At 38.8% G+C, this 18,536-nt stretch overlaps 1 protein-coding gene across 10 annotated transcripts in view; it reads left to right on the top strand.

The window, feature by feature from the left end:
- LOC102751017 (protein ILRUN) overlaps nt 1–18,536 on the top strand; it is a 92,397-nt gene that overhangs the window by 11,465 nt on the left and 62,396 nt on the right. Inside the window, exon 1 of one of the 10 annotated variants that reach the window (XM_081828031.1) lies at nt 4,343–4,464. The exons of the other annotated variants lie outside the window; for them this stretch is intronic. The gene's annotated coding sequence lies outside the window, so the exon portion shown is untranslated. Of the gene's footprint in view, nt 1–4,342; nt 4,465–18,536 lie in introns of those variants that run through there. 10 annotated transcript variants of the gene reach the window in all.

Raw genomic sequence — 18,536 nt, 5'->3', positions numbered from 1 at the left:
GAATGACTGTTCTTTTAATACCTCATCAATGAGGGCGCCTGGGTGGCTCAGTTGGTTAAGCGACTGACTTCGGCTCAGGTCATGATCCTGGAGTCCCGGGATCGAGTCCCACATCAGGCTCCCTGCTCAGCAGGGAGTCTGCTTCTCCCTCTGACCCTCCTCCCTCTCATGCTCTCTGTCTCTCATTGTCTCTCTCGCAAATAAATAAAATCTTAAAAAAAAAAACAAAAACCTCATCAATGAAGCATATTACAATCAAAAACATTTTTTTCAGTTTTGTAGATTAAAAAATGTGACTTGTTTTAATTAATATTTTGTCATTTTTAATGAGTACTTTTTTCTTTCTTTCTTTTTTTTATTTGTCAGAGAGAGAGTGAGAGAGAGAGAGCAAGCAGGAGGAGTGGGAGAGGGAGAAGCAGGCTCCCCGCTGAGCAGGGAGCCCGATGCAGGACTCGATCCCAGGACCCTGGGATCATGACCTGAGCCAAAGGCAGAGGCTTAACCCACTGAGCCACCCAGGCGTCCCTCTAATGAGTACTTTTATGTCCAAAATGTCCGTTTATATTTCTTTTATGAATTAGCTGAACATGCCCTTTGTCCATTTTTTTTTGGTAAGGAAGTGTGCTTTTCTGGAAAGGAAATTTTCCTTCCTGTTAAAGTAGTAATACTGAATACAGAAAACCAGCAAATTCAGAAATGTTGAACAATAAAGAAACAAAGCCACTGGGGTGCCTGGATGGCTCAGTCATTAAGCGTCTGCCTTCAGCTCAGGTCATGATCCCAGGATCCTGGGATCAAGTCCCGCATCGGGCTCCCAGCTCTGCTGGAAGCCTGCTTCTCCCTCACCCATTCCCCTTCTTGTGTTCCCTCTCTCGCTGTGTCTCTCTCTGTCAAATAAATAAATAAAATCTTAAAAAAAAAGAAAGAAAGCCACTTATAATACTACTCAGCTGTCAGTTTGTGTTCACATATATGCATTTATAGATATATATATATGATGTATATTTTAAGTTAAGCCTGGGTGGCTCAGTCGGTTAAGTGTCTGCCTTGGTCTGCCTTCAGCTCAGGTCATGATCTCCAGGTCTCCATCGAGCCCCACATCAGGCTCTGTGCTCAGTGGGGTGCCTGCTTCTCCCTCTGCCCCTGCCTCTCCCCCTGCTTGTGCTCACTCTCTCTTTCTCTCTCTCTCAAACGAATAAATAAAATCTTTTAAAAAATATATAACACGTAACTTTACAGCCTGCTTTTTCACTAAGCATAGATATCTTGCCATGTCTGTTTTTCATGGCTGCTAGTATTCCATTACTTACTTTGAAACTTAGTTAAGAAGCCATTTATTGTTTATGTTGTTGTTTTTTACTATTATAAATATCTGCTTGCTTTCCTAATTATTTTCTCCTCTCTTAATGTTTTAAGAAATTGTGATATGACATCAAAAACTAATGATGTAATGTGTGGTGATTAACATAATAATAAAAAAGGAAATTGTGATATGTATAGCCTATATATTTATTTTGGAGAAATTCTTAGAAGTGGAATTGCCAGGTCAAAGTTATGCCCTTTTGAAGGTTCTTGAACATTGACAGACTGCCTTCATGAAGGATGTAACAATTAATAATCTGAACAGTTAGGCATTAGAAAGCTTGCTTTCTGGGAATGATAATTTTTAATTTTTGCTGGGTAGATTTATTCTGATAGATAAAAGGCATTACATGTTTTAGTTTGCATTTCTTTGATTGCTTGCTGAAATTTTAAGTTTTACGTGTGTGCATTGGCTATTTTTTTAATAGACATTTTTATATTGAAAAGAAAAAGTATAATGAATCCTGTGTACCCATCATCCTGATTTCATAGTCATTAATTTTTTGTCTTTTTTTCACCAGAAGAACAGTATTGTATTTTTTTTTTTTTTTTGAGAGAGAGCACTTAGGCGGGGAGGGAGGGGAGGAGTGTGGAGGGAGAGAGAGAATCTTCAGCAGGCTCCACTCCCAGCGTGGAGGCGGAGGTGAGGCTCGGTCTCACAACCCTGAGATCCTGACCTGAGCAGAAGTCAAGAGTCATTTCTTTAACCAACTGAGCCACCCAGGCGCCCCTCCAGTAAGGTTTATGCCAATTTGTGGTCAGTCCTCTCACCTCCCCAGCACTAGGCAACCACCATTCTGCTTTCTGTCTCTCCCGAATTTGCATTTTCTGGATATTGCATGTAACTGTAAACATTCAGCATGTGGCCTTTGCGGCTGGCTTCTCTTCTTGAGCATAATGTTTTCAAGGTTTAGCTGCGTTGTAGCAGGGATCATTTATGGAAATTCATTCTGTTCTATTTTATTGCTGAATCTTCTACATACATTAAAAAATAATCATTATTATGAAAAACATAATTATTCAAACACTACCAAAGATTTTTCAATGAAAGGTAAGTCTTTTTTTGATTCTAGGTTTTGTGTCTCTTTGTCTGAGATGGTACCTACTATCAGTCTCCTGTGTACCTTCCCAGATGTTGTTCCGCATAGTTTTAAATACCTGTAAATGCCCTTGCTTTTTGGTATCTTTGTCATTTTAAAAATTGGTATGTGTAAGTTATATCTTACACATGTTTTTTCAGTTTCCTGTTTTTTAACTTCTTAAAATTTTATTTAGATACATAATTATAAAACTAATACGTGTTTCTTGTGAAAAGTTTAGAGAGTACATAAGTCCCTGTGTTTTCCCTCTCTCAACTCATTCTCCAGAAGTGGCCGTTACTCTGTTTTTTTCAGAGACACTTGTGTACCTCTGTAGGTCTGTATTTGATCAGAGTGGTCACAGAGTCCATATGTGTGCTAATGAGGAGTTATTGCTATACTTTCCTCCATTCTGAATGCAGATTTAAATCCTTCCAGTGTGGTGGTGAAGAGCAAAAAAGTTCAAAGCTCTTCTGCTACTTACTGTTTGTATGACCTTTGGCAAATTATTAACCTTTCTGTGCCTTGGTTTTCTCATATATAAGGGCAATATCTGTTTTTATTTGACGAGTAGATAAATTAATATTGTGTAAAGATTTAGAGCTGTGCCTGGCACATGGTAGTTTCACTCACCCTATCTCCTGTTCTCCCACTTTAATCATTTGTAATTTGGTTAAGTCAGTTTTTAGTGTTTATATTGTTTTAACTGTTTAAATGCTTATTGACACTTGAGTTATTAGTATATTTAGATTCATTTTCCTTTTCTGTGCAATCTTTTGTTGCCCCAAGGGCAATAATTGTGTTAACTTTTGGTTTGCTCAGTCTTAGATATTTTTTCCCTAAGTTACCCTCAAAGTCCTTACCAACTATGAATCCCTTCTTGTTAAGTTCAGACAGTGTCGTATCCGTTTTACCTTTTTGAAGAAGTTTCTTGCAGAGCATTTGACTTCCTCTGATCTGGACTGGTTGGGCTCTGGGTTTGCTGCACAGCTCTTACCACCCCGGGGACCCTGGGGATTTCTTTCACACTCCTCCTACTCCCCAGCCTTTGTTGGAAACCTTGTTTCCTGGACCCCATTTTTTTAAACTTCCTGAGAGTGCAGAGGAGATAAAACTTGAGACTTTTTGTATTCTGAAACTATATTTTACTCTGCTGCTTCATTGATACCCCGGTTTTGGTTAGGTAGCAATTTTAAGGTTGGAAATATTTTTCTCGGAATTTTGAAGGCACTGCTCCTTAGTCTTCTTTTTCTCAGTAGAAACATTGTTCTGATTGTTTGTTCTTTGTATGAATCCTGTCTTTTCCCTCTTTGGAAGCTTTTGGTAACTTTGCTGTGTCCTTGGTGTCCTGAATTTTGATGGTGACACATTTCAGCATGTATTTTCTTACCTTGTGCTCAGCTTTGGGGAGCTCTTTCTGTCTGGAAACTGCCGTCTTGTTCTTGGGAGATTTCTTGGAGTTAATGCTTTGATTGCCTCACCTTCATTGTGTTATCTTTTCTTAGATCTCCTATTTTTTTAGGTATTGGACCTTCTGGTCTGGTCCTCTTTTCTTTTTTCAGCTTTTGACAATTTTTTTTGCTCTGCTTTCTGGGAGATCTCACTGTTGTTTTCTTCAAGTTTCCATTTCTGTCTGCTTGCCTATAGTCTTTTTCTTTCATATTCGACACTTTACCTTAAGTATTTGGTTGTTCTTGGCTGTCTACTCCTTTTTAAAAGTAGGACACAGAAAGTGGATTGGAAGCTGTGGACCTGACTAGTTTTTGTTAAGTGAGAGCTTAAAAAAGCCCCACCCGTTTCCTCCAGGGTGAGGCATTCACCAGGCTTCATATGCAGTTTAGACAGTTCTAACTAGTTGGGTTTAGGCGAATGCATAATCTCTCCTGTTTTTATCCGTTCTTCACCTTCACTTGTAGGGTACCCAGTGCTGTTAATCCCTGAACCTTTTGGGAATCCTCATTTTCAGTCAAGTTGCTTCTCTGCTTTTCCCCACTGCCGGCTGAGGAGGATTCATCTTTCTCAGGTTGGCTCAGTCATTTACCACTTGTCTGTTTACCTTCCAGGGCCCCAAATGTTGCTTCCTCACTTGCTCACTTTGTCCTTGTGAGTTTATGACTTCTTCCCCCCATTTGTCTTAGTTTGTTCAGGCTGTTATAACAACACCATACACTGTGTGGTTTATAAACACCAGAAATTTATTTCTCACAAGATCTAGAGGCTGGGAAGTCCCAGATCAGGGTGCCAGCAGATTTGATGTCTAGTGAGGGCCTGATCCTGGTTCATAGATGGCTGACTTCTCATTGAAACCCCGCATGGTGGAACGGGAGAGGGATCTCTCTAATCCTGTTGGTGAGGGTTCTACCGTTATGACCTAATCACCTCCAAAGTCTCCACCTCCTAATACCATCACATTGGGGGTTAGATTTCAACATGTGAATTTTGGGAGGCACAAACATTCTTTCAATCTGGAGCAGCATACCTGTATTTTAGGAGGGTTTGGGGGGAGACCTGAGGTTAGTGCATGCATTTTTTAATTGGAAGCTGAAAGGAAGCATTGGATTTGCATCTAAAATTTTTTATTTTGCCTTTTCATTCTTACTATGATTTATGGGATTGTTTGGATATGTTATAAAATTTCAGCACGCCAGTTGATCAAGTTGTGATGTTATATATGGATAGCTTTCCTTTGCTGAAATGGAACTGTTTTACCTGAAGGATGAAGAACAAATTATTAATGGTTATTTTTGCCTATGAGAGTATAGTTGTTTTTTATTTTCTTTTTTATACTTTAATTTTTAATCTTTTTTTTTTTTAAAGATTTTATTTATTTATTTGACAGAGAGAGACACAGTGAGAGAGGAGCACAGGCAGGGGGAGTGGAGGGGGGAGAGGCAGGCTTCCCGCCGAGCGGGGAGCCCGATGCGGGGCTCGATCCCAGAACGCTGGGATCATGACCTGAGCCGAAGGCAGGCGCTTAACGACTGAGCCACCCAGGCGCCCCTTTAATTTTTAATCTTTCCTCTTCACTGTAATTCCTAAATTTTCTACAGTAAACATGTATTGCTAGAGTAATTAGGAAAAAATAGCACCTAAGGTGAGAAAAATTGTAATCAAATCCTTGGATAAAAATTGGCCCTAGATTCCAGCATGCTGTGCTCTTCTTTTATTTAATGCTAAATATTTCACAGTTGTGTTACACATGTCCTTTACCTCCTTTAGGTAATCTGCAGTTACATACACTAAATTTGGGGGGTGTGTGTATTTTGTAGAGTTCATTCTGATCTGTATCCCCCAACTTTTTATTTTGAAGAATTGTAAAACTATAGAAGAGTTGAAAGACTAGCACAATGAATACCTATATAATTGCCATTTTACCACATTTGCTTTATTTTTAACCACCTTTACTGAAGCATAATTTACATGTTATAAATTAACCCATTTAAAATGGATAATTGATATTTATTTATTTATTTAAAAGATTTTATTTATTTTTCAACAGAGGGAGAGAGACAGCAAGAGAGGGAACACAAGCAGGGGGAGTGGGAGAGGGAGAAGCAGGCTCCCCACTGAGCAGGGAGCCCGATGTGGGACTCGATCCCAGGACCCTGGGATCATGACCTAAGCCGAAGGCAGACGCTTAACGACTGAGCCACCCAGGCGCCCTAAAATGGATAATTGATTTTTAGTAAGAATTGAGCAACCATCACTATAATCCAGTTGTATAATATTTTCATCACTCCAGTAAGATTTCTTCTGTTTACTGGTGGTTTTTTTTTTTTAAGATTTTATTTTAAAGTAATCTCTACACCCAACATGGGATTCGAACCCACAACCCCGAGATCAAGAGTCATGAGCTCCACCAACTGAGCCAGCCAGGTGCCCTTGCCTGTTTATGTTAATCCCCATTACTATCCCCCAATCTCAGGCAGCCACTGATCTTTTTTCTGTCTCTAATAGTTGTTTTTCTCCACTTTTTATATCAACGGAATCATATAATATGTGGTCTTTTTTTTTTTTTTTTTTAAGATTTTTCTTTATTTGAGAGAGAGAATGAGAGAGAGAGAGAGCATGAGACGGGGGAGGGTCAGAGGGAGAAGCAGACTCCCCGCTGAGCAGGGAGCCCGATGCGGGACTCGATCCCGGGACTCCAGGATCATGACCTGAGCCGAAGGCAGTCGCTTAACCAGCTGAGCCACCCAGGCACCCCAATATGTGGTCTTTTGTATTTGGCTTTTATTACTTAGCATGTTTGTGAGGCATCTGTTTATGTATTAGTATTTCCTTCATTTTTGTTGCTGAGGGTTATTCCATTGTATAGATATGTAGCATTTTGTTTATCCATTTACCAGTTGATGAACATTTGGATTGTTTCTACTTTTTGGCTACTATGAATAAAATTGTGTGAACATTCTCTAGGAAGACTTTGTGTGAATGTGTGTTCACACACATTCTCAAATTTCTTTTGAGTAGATACTTAGGAATGGATTGCTATTTTGTATTTAACTTTTCATGAAACTGCCATACTCTTTTCTAAAGTAACTACCATTTACATTCCCATCAGCAAAATAGGAGAATTCTCTGTATGGATTTATAATTTTTTTTTTCTTGAACCATTTGAGATAAAATGCAGACAGCATGACATTTTACCCCTTGCCCCTTCAGCAAGTATCTCCTAAGAATAATGGCATCATCCTACATTACTGCAATATTATTGTCACTCTCTAGGAATTTAGTACGGAAACAATAGTATTATCCAATATATATTCCATATCTAGATTTTCCTATTTGTTCCCCAAATGCTCTTTATAATGTGGGGGTTTTTTGTTGTGTGTGTGTGTGTGGTTTTTTTTTTTAATCCAGGATCTTCTCAGACATCTCATTATATTTGGTTGTCATGTCTCTTTACTTGCTTTCAATCTAGAACAAGTTTCTCTCACTGTTGTCATTTGGATGTTCTATGACATTGACATTTTTTAAGAGTCCAGCACATTTGTCCTCTAGAGTGTCCTGTCTTGTTGATTAGTCTTATTGCTTCCTCATAATTAGATTCAGGTCAAACATTTTTGTTGTTGTTGTTAGAAATAATACGTGGATGATTGTGTGTCTTCTGTTGTATCACATCCAGAGGCATATGCTGTTAGTTTGTCCCATTATTATGCTATATTTGAGTATTTGTTTATGATAGTGTCTACCTCTTTTTTTTCTTTGTAATTAATACGTAATCTGTGAGAGACTGAGAATATCCTTTCCCTCAGCAATCTTTTGCCAACTGTGTTAGTATCCATTGATGATCCTTGCCCTGAGTTGTTTATTGCCTGAGTGGGTTGCAAAAAGGTAATTTTCTAATTCTTTTGTTCCTTCATTTATTAGTTGGCAAGTCTTTTGTAAAGATGTTGCTGTGATTTTTAAGTGGAACTTAACAAATTGGAGTCATGAAGGACTTTATGCTGAATGAAGAAAATTTTTGGTTATTTTTAGTATATCTTAATAGTGTGGAAAAAGTGTACTTGCTTTACCCTCAATCACAGAAGATCTAAAGAAAAGGTGCCGGAGAGAGAGATCTCCTTGACTTTTGTGAAGCCAGAAATACAAGAAATTCCTTCATTGTGTTTCCATTATTTTGGTGTGTTTGCTTGCTTTTTCTGTCTTTGAGAGACCACGCTTTATTAGAAAGAATCAGAAAAAGCTACAGAAAAATTTTTTCCTGGGTTTTTATTAGTTTTTCTTTGTAAACCAAATTGGGTAGATTTTTTTTCCTGTTTTTTTTATTTTATTTTTTTATGGTTTTGGGATTTTTTTTTTTTTTGTAGTAATCTAACTGGTGGCAAGTATGCAGTGTCATGTAAGTAGCTATTTTTTTTTTTTTATGATTTTATTTATTTATCCGAGAGAGAGAGAGACAGAGATCACAAGCAGGGGGCAGGGGTAGAGGGAGAAGCAGACTCCCCACTGAGCAGGGAGCCCCAAGTGGGACTCTATCTCAGGGTCCTGGGATCCTGACCCGAGCCAGAGGCAGACGCTTAACCGACTGAGCCACCCAGGTGCCCGAAGTAGCTATTTCAAAAAATCCTTTTCTTTCGTAATGTACCAGAAATGCCATAGTTGGATGAGCTGTCTAGACCTGACTACTTGTCATCTGTAGCTAGTTGCCCAGAACATGAAAACATTAACAGAGTATGTGAGATTGTTTTCAAGTGTCATAGGACTTTTAAAGGAAATTGTCTTTAAATGTTGTCTTCCTGGGTGCCTGGGTGGCTCAGTTGGTTAAGTGACTGCCTTCGGCTCAGGTCATGATCCTGGAGTCCCTGGATCGAGTCCCGCATCGGGCTCCCTGCTCGGCAGGGAGTCTGCTTCTCCCTCTCCCACTCCCCATTTGTGTTCCCTCTCTCGCTGTGTCTTTCTCTGTCAAATAAATAAAATCTTTAAAAAAAATAAAAAATAAAAAAAAAATGTTGTCTTCCTTGTTTGTTCTCAGTGATTAGTTACTGAAAAATGGCAACAATCTCGGACATATTTATACTGTCATTTATTATTGTGTAAAAGAAAAAGGGGCTTGGTCTTCTCAGGTTTGTGAGCTATCATAAAATCTGCCTTTATCACATTTCTCTGAGTTCCATCTAAATTTAGTCTCCTAGCTGTAAGTATGTATTAAGTAAGCTTTTTAAAGGTATCTATCTCATATATACCAGAGAGTAGTCAAGTATAGCCATAGAGTATTTGGAGATGGGTTGACTGAAGAATGAGTAGAGTTGGCATTGATGCCATGTAGCATTATTTGGTGGTGATAACATTGCACTGGCTTTGTTTATCATATTACATAGAACTTAGTCAAGGTTTGTTTACCTTTTCGTTCTTACGGGAGAAAATAAGATTGATAACATAAGGGCTTTAGATTCTCTCTTAGATGTGTACCCCAGTAAGTATTTTTGGAGATGAGGTATACTGAGGTCGACTTTTATATTATCTCCAAAGATGGTATGGTCAGCATGTTCTTTAGGGAAGATGAAACTGAAGAGGCTTTGAAGCTGGCACCGGTAGTGTGCCTTCAAGAAATTTCCAAGGCAAGAGCATTTTAATCAATGGTGTATATAAAAGGTGTGTGGTATTTCTTTTCAAAGTCCATGCATTTTCCTCTGTATGTGGAAAAACAGCTAGATTTGAGAATGGAGAATGGAGTATTTATTTACAACCTAGCCTTTAGGCACTTTGTCCTTTTTGTAGAATAAAAAACCCCCAAAGTTTCTAGTATTAGTTCTCTTACTAGGCTGCAGGATAAGACACATTTGACCACTGCTGGCTTATTGTAAGTTTCCTGTTAGGTAAACATACTTTTGAAAACCATACTTAATTATAGATTTACCTGATCATTTCGTAACTGCTACTTAAAATTATGTCCCAAAGAAAGTTTCATGAATAACAATAAACCACAGATGTTTTGTTTATGAAGATAGCTTTGTCTGAATCACGTTTTCTGTTTGGCATTTTGGGACTTTTTGGGTATCATACATTTTCATGTCTCCTCTGGGCCGTTCTAGTTAGTATCTTCAAAAGTTTCAGTTAGCACTGAACCTAGTTATTGTTTACCTTTTCAGGAACTATTCATGACTTAAATTGGGGACCAGAAAAATGGGAGTTATTTCTAAATGTGCATCTCTTACGGGTAATTGAGTTCTTGAAAGCAGAGTTATGATGAAGGAAATGACTCAGTACCTTTTTAATTATCTTTCTTTAGTCTGCTTTCATATTCATAGTTTTTTCCTTTTATGATGAATATTTTCAAATAGTAAGGGAGAAAGAATAATACAACGACTAGCCAGCCATCCACAGTTTTTTGCTTTCGTAATAAATTACCACAAACTTAGTGGTTTAAAAAAAATATCAACTTATTATTTTACAGTTATGAAGTTCAGAAGTCCAAAATGGGTCTTACTGGGCTAAAAACAGGGCTGTGTTCTTGCTGGAGAATCCATTTTGTTGCCTTTTCCCACTTTCAGCGGCCACGTGCATTCCTCGGCTTATGGCCTCGTTTTTTCCATCTTCAAAGCCAGCATGCTGTGTGAGTCCTTATGTGGCGATCTCCCTGGTTCTCTCTTCCAGTTCCCTCAGACCACTCTAAGAGAAGTGATTACATTGAGTTCCCCTGGATAATCCAGTATAATTTCCCCATTTTCAGGTCAGCTGATTGATTAGCAGTCTTAATTTATGTACCCTAACATTTACATGTTATGGAGAGTAGGGCATTATGGGGCTGATGAAAGTGTTCTAAAACATGGTGATGTTTTTACAATTCAGTAACTTTACTAAAAAATCATTACATTGTACAGTTGAAATGCGTGAATTTTATGCTATGTAAATTATATTTCAGTAAAGTTTTTTTTTTTTTAACTTTAGATGCTCTCTCTCTTTTTTAAGATTTTATTTATTTATTTGACAGAAGAGCGCGCACAAGCAGGGGGAGCAGCAGGCAGAGGGAGAGGGAGAAGCAGGCTTCCTGTGGAGCAGGGAGCCCAATGCTGGGCTCGATCCCAGGACCCTGGGATCATGACCTGAGCCGAAGGCAGACGCTTAACTGACTGAGCCCACCCAGGCCCTCCTAGATGCTCTCTTTGCTTTTAGAAGTCCAAATTTCTTAATGAAAAATATTGGTCCCATCCAAATTAATCTTTTTTTAATTGTGGTAAAGTACACATACAACATACCATAGTGATCATTTTTAAGTATAGAGTTCAGTAGTGTTAAGCATGTTATATAGCCAGCCTTCAGAACTTTTTCATCTTGCAGAATTGAAACTCTATACTTGTAAAACAATAACGAGTTTTTGTTATTTCCCCCTTCCCTCAGCCCCTGCAGTCATCCTTCTACTTTCTGTTTCTATGAATCTGACTACTCTAGATACCTCATATAAGTGAAATGATACAGTACTTGTGTGTTGTTTTTGTGTGTGTGTGTGATGGTTTATTTCACTTAGCATGAGGTCTTCAAAGTTCATGCAAGTTTTAGCATGTAACAGATTTTCCTTTTTAAGACTGACTAATACTCCATTGTATGCGTATACCATTTTTATTCACCCCTTCACCTGTTGATGGACACTTGGGTTGCTTCTGCCTTTTGGCTGTTATGAATAATGCTCTGAACATTGATGTGCACATATCTCATTGAGACTCTGCTTTCAGTTCTTTTGGATATATACCCAAATGTGAGATTACTGGATCTGAGTTAAGTTTTAATTTATCTTTCCAGTTCCTCTTCTGCCTTTTGTAACCGACTTTGTATCACACATACAGACTCTATCCCTGGACACACTATGTAATTTTGAATTAATCGGAGCCTATTATGTTGCACGTAACAAACTCACTTCAAACTAGATAATGCTAAAGATGTGTGTGTTGGAGTAGGAGGAGGCATTTTAAGGATGTTGGTAGGTTACACAGAACCCAAAGACCCGAATATGTTTGGGCTTTAGGAAAAACTGGACTTTAAAATAGCTCAGGTTTCTTTTCTTTTCTTTTCTTTTCTTTTCAAATTAGGCTCCATGTCCAACGTGGGGCTTGAACTCACATCCCTGAGATCAAGGATCGCATGCTGTAATGACTGAGCCAGCCAGGTACCCCGTTAGGTTTCTTTTTATGTACTGTGTAGGTGTTTGCAGTGGTCTCTCTTTGGTGAAGAAAATGACTGTCAAAAGCTCCCAGATGTGGAGTTTATAGCCCAGATACGGTGGGGAAAACTCTCAGTTCCAAATTCCGGGGTGCCCCCACCCTCATGTTAACTGTGGAATGACATCACTCTGTCCTAAGGAGTCGTATGTGGAATTGAGGGCATTGCCTAGACAAGTAACAACTGGATGCTCTCATCTCCCTCCCCAGTGGGACATGACCCCAAGCAGTCAGGTCCGGCTCTCATACTGTGACTTACTGTCAGAGGTGCCCCACCCCACCAGCTGAAGGTCTCAGGATGATAGCTGTGCTTTCCCAAGTTTGGTCTTGATTGGTCCAGATAAATATTTGCATGATCCTACAGCCTGTGGGCTAACTGATAGATTTTTTTGTTGTTGTTATTCCTCTGCCCTCCTTCTTATAGTCCCAGTATATGAGCTTGAGAAGAAAACCAGATAAAAAGGAGAAAGGAAAAATACTGTATTTTGGTTACTAGTTTATTCCATTTATTAAGCACCTTCTATATGCCAGGCACTATTCTCAGCCTGGGGGATATAAGGAGAAGAATACAGAGCATATACTGTCTTCTGTAGGCAAGAGCAGTATGATATAATGAGCAAAGCTCATGGTCCCCCGTTAACTCATTTCACTGGCAGAGGATTGAAGGCTTTAGCCTGGCTTGCCCCAAAAAGATTCCCTATGTCTGATACTCTTCAGGACCATCCTTAAGAGCAGCACAGGGGCTATAGGGGCAGGGTGGGAGATAGTTCCTTTTATGAGGGCCATGCTGCTGTAGCTTTCTCCTCCCAGGAAGATGCTACTTTTTGGACCTAGGGTTTGACTAGGAGTATAATTACAGCCTCCTGCTGATAGAACTCCTTTAAAACTGCAGTTCACTTCTCATCATCCATTTCATACTGGTTCATTCCCATTGATAACCAACTCCAGTAATATTTAGGCTTTTTAGTCTCTAAGATTGCTGAAGAGAATAGCTGGGATCAGGTTTAATTCTCCTTGGTTTTGCTTATCTTCCTACCTCAAGGGCATGAGTGGAAAATTCTGGATTTAGAGCTTTCTCAAATCTTCTATGGAATGTCACCCCTGGATATTGCCCCCCTCCCCAGCTGCATTTCTGTCAGACAATACTTTAATGAGGGGAGGGGATGGCAGTTTGGGGGAACCCTGTGAGAAGTGTTTTGAAAGGGGCTGTCTACATTGTAGTCATTCAGGGTCTCACAGTTTCCTAGTGGCACAAAGAATTCAGTTGCTGAAATTCAGCAAAGTAATTATCTGACCATTAGAGGTTTTGGATCTTTGGCTGTATAGGCAGAAAGGGCTTTGCTTAGTCATTATATTCTTATGTGTCACATCTCCTCTCTAGGAGGCTGGATTGGGCTGGATTGTGTTTTGCAGATTGGATTGTTTTGCAAAACCTTACTGAAGTTAGCAGTCTTCTGTGAGCAATTTCTTTTTCTTGTCCAAAGCTCGTAAGGCTCCATGTAGCTTTGGAGTGCATGTGGAGTGTAACCAACTGGTTTGCTATACACAAGCACTGCTGGGCTTCCCAGCCTGAGATGGGGGGAGGCCTCATTTCACTTGAACTTTGTTACACATTTTGGGTTTGTCACTTTTGCAGTACTTCTCAGTCTTTTATCAGGACTTTATTGGAGGTGAACAGAACCCTGTCAAACTAGCCCAAGTAAAAATGAGAATTAGTAAGGAGATCCTGGGAGGATATCTTAGAACCTAAGTTAGAAATTCATTTGGGTTTCAGAAACAACCAGAATCAGGGATTTGAACGTTGTCAGGCCTCTCTCTTTCTGGCTGTTTGTGAGTTTGTGGTCTTTTTTCTCTGAAGAGCACTTTTCTGTGCCTTTTCCAGTGGGCAGAATATGGCACTAAAAGCTCCAGGTACTCAGGGAGAGATTGGTCTCACTTTCAGCTCCAGGCCCAAAATTCTCAGGGAAAGGTTGAGATTGATTCAGCTTTGGGTCAGGTGTTCATTCCTGGACTAATCCTTTGTGGTTTGGAGCAGAGTCATTTACTAACACGTTATGTTCTTGTCTTATTTTATATCTGCTTTCCTGGGGACAAGGAAGGTGGTTCCCAGAGAAAAGAGGCATACAGCTCTTCTTCCTCTGTGTGCCTTTGCACATTCTCTCCCTCTAACTGCTCCTTCACTCCTCCTCTAGGTGGTTAACGAGGCCATCAGTTTGATATTACCTGGTCGATGAAGCTTTCCCTCGAAGTCTAAGTTTGAATTAGGTATTTCCTCCTCTGTACTTTCACAGTCCTTGGTTATGTTTCTCCTCTGACACTTACCACATTGAGTTGTGATTAATTGTTCCCAAATATTTCTTGATAGACTTTGCATTTCTTTGTAGCAGAGACTTTGTCTTATTTATCTTTATGTTTCCAGTACCTACAGTCATGAATGAGTTAAAACTTAAATAAAATAAATGAGTAAATACTGCATACTTACTGATAGAGAGGGCAAAACTTTGTGCTTATAATGTAGTTTGATCGTTAGATAAATGTTGCTTTCTTTAGTCCTAGAAACTGGTGGGAATAGGAAATATCATTTAGGGTGATCTTGAGCCTAAGGATTACCATACTTGAGTTAAGGTGAGGTGCTCTGCATGTCTCAGCTTGTTCTCCCGCTTGATTTCCCAAATCTCAGCTTCACCATTGATTGCAGTTGCCATGTAAGTGTCACCAAGAGCTAGGGTCTTAAATAGGGCAGGATCCCACCCATACCCAAGAGTTTGTCCAGCTTTGTTTTCTCTTAAAAATGTTTGATCTTCTTCAGCATGTGGTGCTGGGACAACTGGATAACCACAGGCAAAAGAATGAAGTTAGACAACTACCTAACTCCTTATAAAAAAAAAAATTAACTAAAATGGATCATTGGTCTATATAAAAGCTAAAACAGTCAAGCTAATAGAAGAAACAAAGGGATAAATCCGCATGACCTTGGATTTGGTGATCGTTTCTAATATTTGACATCAAAAGCATGAGTAGTGAAAGAAAAACTAGATAAATTGGATTTCATAAAAATTAAAGCTTTTGTGTATCAAAGGACATTATTATTATTTTTAGACATTTTATTTGAGAGAGTGCACACAAGTCGGGGCGGGGGGGGTGGGGGAGGGAAGAGCAGAGGGAGAGGGACAAGCTGACTCCGTGCTGAGTGTGGAGGTGTGGAGCCAGACTCGGGGCTTGATCTTACGACCCTGAGATCATGATCTGAGCCTAAATCAAGAGTTGGACACTTAACCGACTGAGCCACCCAGGTGCTCCTCAAAGGACGTTATTAAGAAAAAGAAAGACCAGCCTATTTGTAAATCATCTATATTACAAGGGTCAACTGTCCAGAATATATAAAGAACTCTTACAGGTCAACAACAGGAAGATAAACAGCGTAGTCAAAAAATGAACAAAGGATTTGAGTAGACATTTCTCTGAGGAGGATATACAAATGGCCAACAAGTACATGAAAAAATGTTTAAGGTCATTGGTCATTAAGGCAATGCAAATCAAAACCATCAGATATCACTTCACGCCTAGTAGGATAGTTATCATTGGAAAAAAAAAGTGTTGGTAAGGATGTGGAGAAATAGGAACACTTGTACATTTTTGGTGGAGATGTAAAATGGTTCTGCTACTATAGAAAACAGGTGATTCTTCAAAAAGTTAAGCACAGAATTACCATATGACCTAGCAGGTTTACTCAAAGGTATATATCTAAAGAAATGAAGCCATATACTTAAACAGTTGTATACAAATGCTTGTGGCAGCATTACTCATAATAATCAAAAAGTAGAAACAGCCCAAATGCCTGTCAACAGATAATGGCTAAACAAAATGTGGTGTGTACATAGCATGGGATATTATTCAGCCATAAAAAGGAATGAAATACTGATTAACATGCTACAATTTGGGATGAATCTGGAAAATACTATGCTAAGTGAAAGAAGCCAGACACAGAAGGTCATGTATTGTATGATTCCCTTTATATAAGTTACCCATAATAGGCAGAATCGAAGAGACAGAAGATTAGTAGTTGCCAGGGAATTGGGGGGGTGGAGAATAGGGAGAAGGAGGAATGAGTAATGATTACTTAATGGGTATGGGGTATTCTTAATGGGTATGAGGTGATGAAAAAGTTTTGGAGCTTGAGAGAGGTGGTGGTTGCACAACATTGTGAAAATACTAAATGCCACTGAATTAGATACTTTAGTTAATTGTATGTTATGTGAATCTCACCTCAGTTTTTTTTAAAAAAAGGAAAAATAATTTGATCATGACTTATTAGCCAAAGGCACTTGGAAACTAAACTTCTTCAATGCCAGTGTTGAATTTGCTCTGTACTTAGAATCTGCTTTTTCCTTTTTTTTTTTTTTTAAGAAACGAACAATAAGCCAATTTTATTATCTCAGATGACAAGAATGCCCAGTGTAAGATGGCTCTGGGGTTGCCAGATTTAGTTTAGTAGTTTATATCATCAAGGACACAACAATTTTTCCCTCTTTCTGATTGATCATCCTTAGCATATCAGGCATATCCTCATTAGGTCCCCTGAGGTTCCTGGTAGGTCTCTCTGTTCCCAAGATGGTTGCAGTAATTCTCACTGAATTTTCCTGACTTCCAGGGGCAGGAAAAAAGGATACCCTCTCTCTCTCTCTCTTTTTTCCATTTGCCTTTTTATTATAAACTTTTCAAACCTACAGAAAATTATGAAGAATTGTAGTGTTTACCCTTATACTTGCCACCTAGATTCAACAGTGGTAAACATTTTTGTCATAATTTGTTTTCTCTGTATAAACATCTTTTTAATCATTTGAAAATTGTAGGCATCACAACCCTTCATCCTTAAATATTTCAGCGTGCTTCTCCTAAAAATAGGCATTCTCTTAAATAATCACATACTAAGATAGGAAGATAATTTACAAAAACTTATTATTAGTAAAAGATATCTAGCCTATGTTTAAATTTCCTCAGTTCTCCCCAGATGTATCTTTTATAACCCTCTTTCATGTTTTTAAGGAATTGGGATCCAATCAAGGACTTCAAGGACCATGTATTGTGCTTGGTGGTTACGTCTCTTTAAATCTAGAACAGTGCCACCACCTTGCCTTTTCATGGCAGAATGCTTGTTCTTTACTTTCTATTTGGAAAAGGTGTAACTGCTGATGGTAGTTAGAATGATCAGTTCTAAAAAGTAATAAAATTAATGGATCAGTAAATAGACAGGAAAAGAAGAGACAAGAAATGATCTTGGACTTGCTACGGCTCTAAGAAGTGGGTAAATGCTAGTGTAAACGTACTCTTAATGAAATTTTCCATACATTCTTTTTTCTCACAGTCCTCTCATTTTAAATAGTATGAGTTAATTTTTAGGTTTGAAAATACTGAGCCTTCTTCAGCCCAATTCCTATTGCCTACCTGCTGTCATGTTTCTGGTTTTATGAAATTCGCAGTTTCTTCACGGTAGTCACAAGTACTTATTTTTTGACCACTCTTGTCAAAAATTTGACATTTGACATTTGATTCCTGTCAAGTTGATGTTGGAAAGCCCTAATAAGAACCTTTTCTATTTTGCTCATCCTTTTTCTAGTCTGGTTTTTGAGTCACTCAGAGATGATTTCAGTCACATTAGAGATTCCCGGTGGGCTTGTGGCCTTAGCAGCAGTATCATCGGTGCTCCAGAGGTGAGAGAAGCTTCTTGTGGTTCAGAATAAGTATTGCTCACAGCCAAAAGATGCTGTTGTTTGTGCTTAACTGAATCAGTTCATTATTCTGACTTCCCATTTTAATTTGTGTCCAAAATTTGGGTAGTTTTCTTTTTCTCATAAGTAATTTGGATCTTTTTGAGTTTCTTGTTCAGAGAATGGAAAGAGAAGGTATCTAATCTTCCTGAGAATCTGAGCTAATTCTTGGTCTTCTGACATTCCCTCTTTAACTCTGATTTCCTGATTTTCTTAACTCTTTTCTACCCCCATATTTTTGGGTGATGTTCCTGATTGTATATTCAGCAGATAGAAGGTTTTTCTTTATAAGATCAGTAATCTGACCTGTATATGTATACATAGTGCAGAAATAAATGTTCTGTGTTTGTGAATTTTTGCAAGATTAGATACTTGGCCATTTTCAGTAGTTCAACTGAAGGGGGGAGGATTACAACTAATTTGTTTAAAGAATTTGTGATGGTGGGAGCACCTGGGTGGCTCAGTTGGTTAAGTATCCAACTCTTGATTTTGAGTCAGGTTATGATTTCAGGGTTGTGAGATCGAGCCCCGAGCCAGGCCCTGTGCTCAGGGAGCAGTCTGCTTGAGATTCTCTCCTTCTCCCTCTGCCTCCCTCCCCCTCAGATGCATGTGTCCTCACACGCTCTCTTGCTCTCACTCTCTCTCAAATAAATAAAATCTTTTTTTTTTTT

Source organism: Leptonychotes weddellii, chromosome 8, assembly GCF_054177405.1.
Source record: "Leptonychotes weddellii isolate Sample4059 chromosome 8, ASM5417740v2, whole genome shotgun sequence".
Lineage (NCBI taxonomy): Eukaryota > Metazoa > Chordata > Mammalia > Carnivora > Phocidae > Leptonychotes > Leptonychotes weddellii.
The sequence above is the reverse complement of the archived record's forward strand: the minus strand, read 5'-3'. Positions and strand labels throughout refer to the sequence as shown.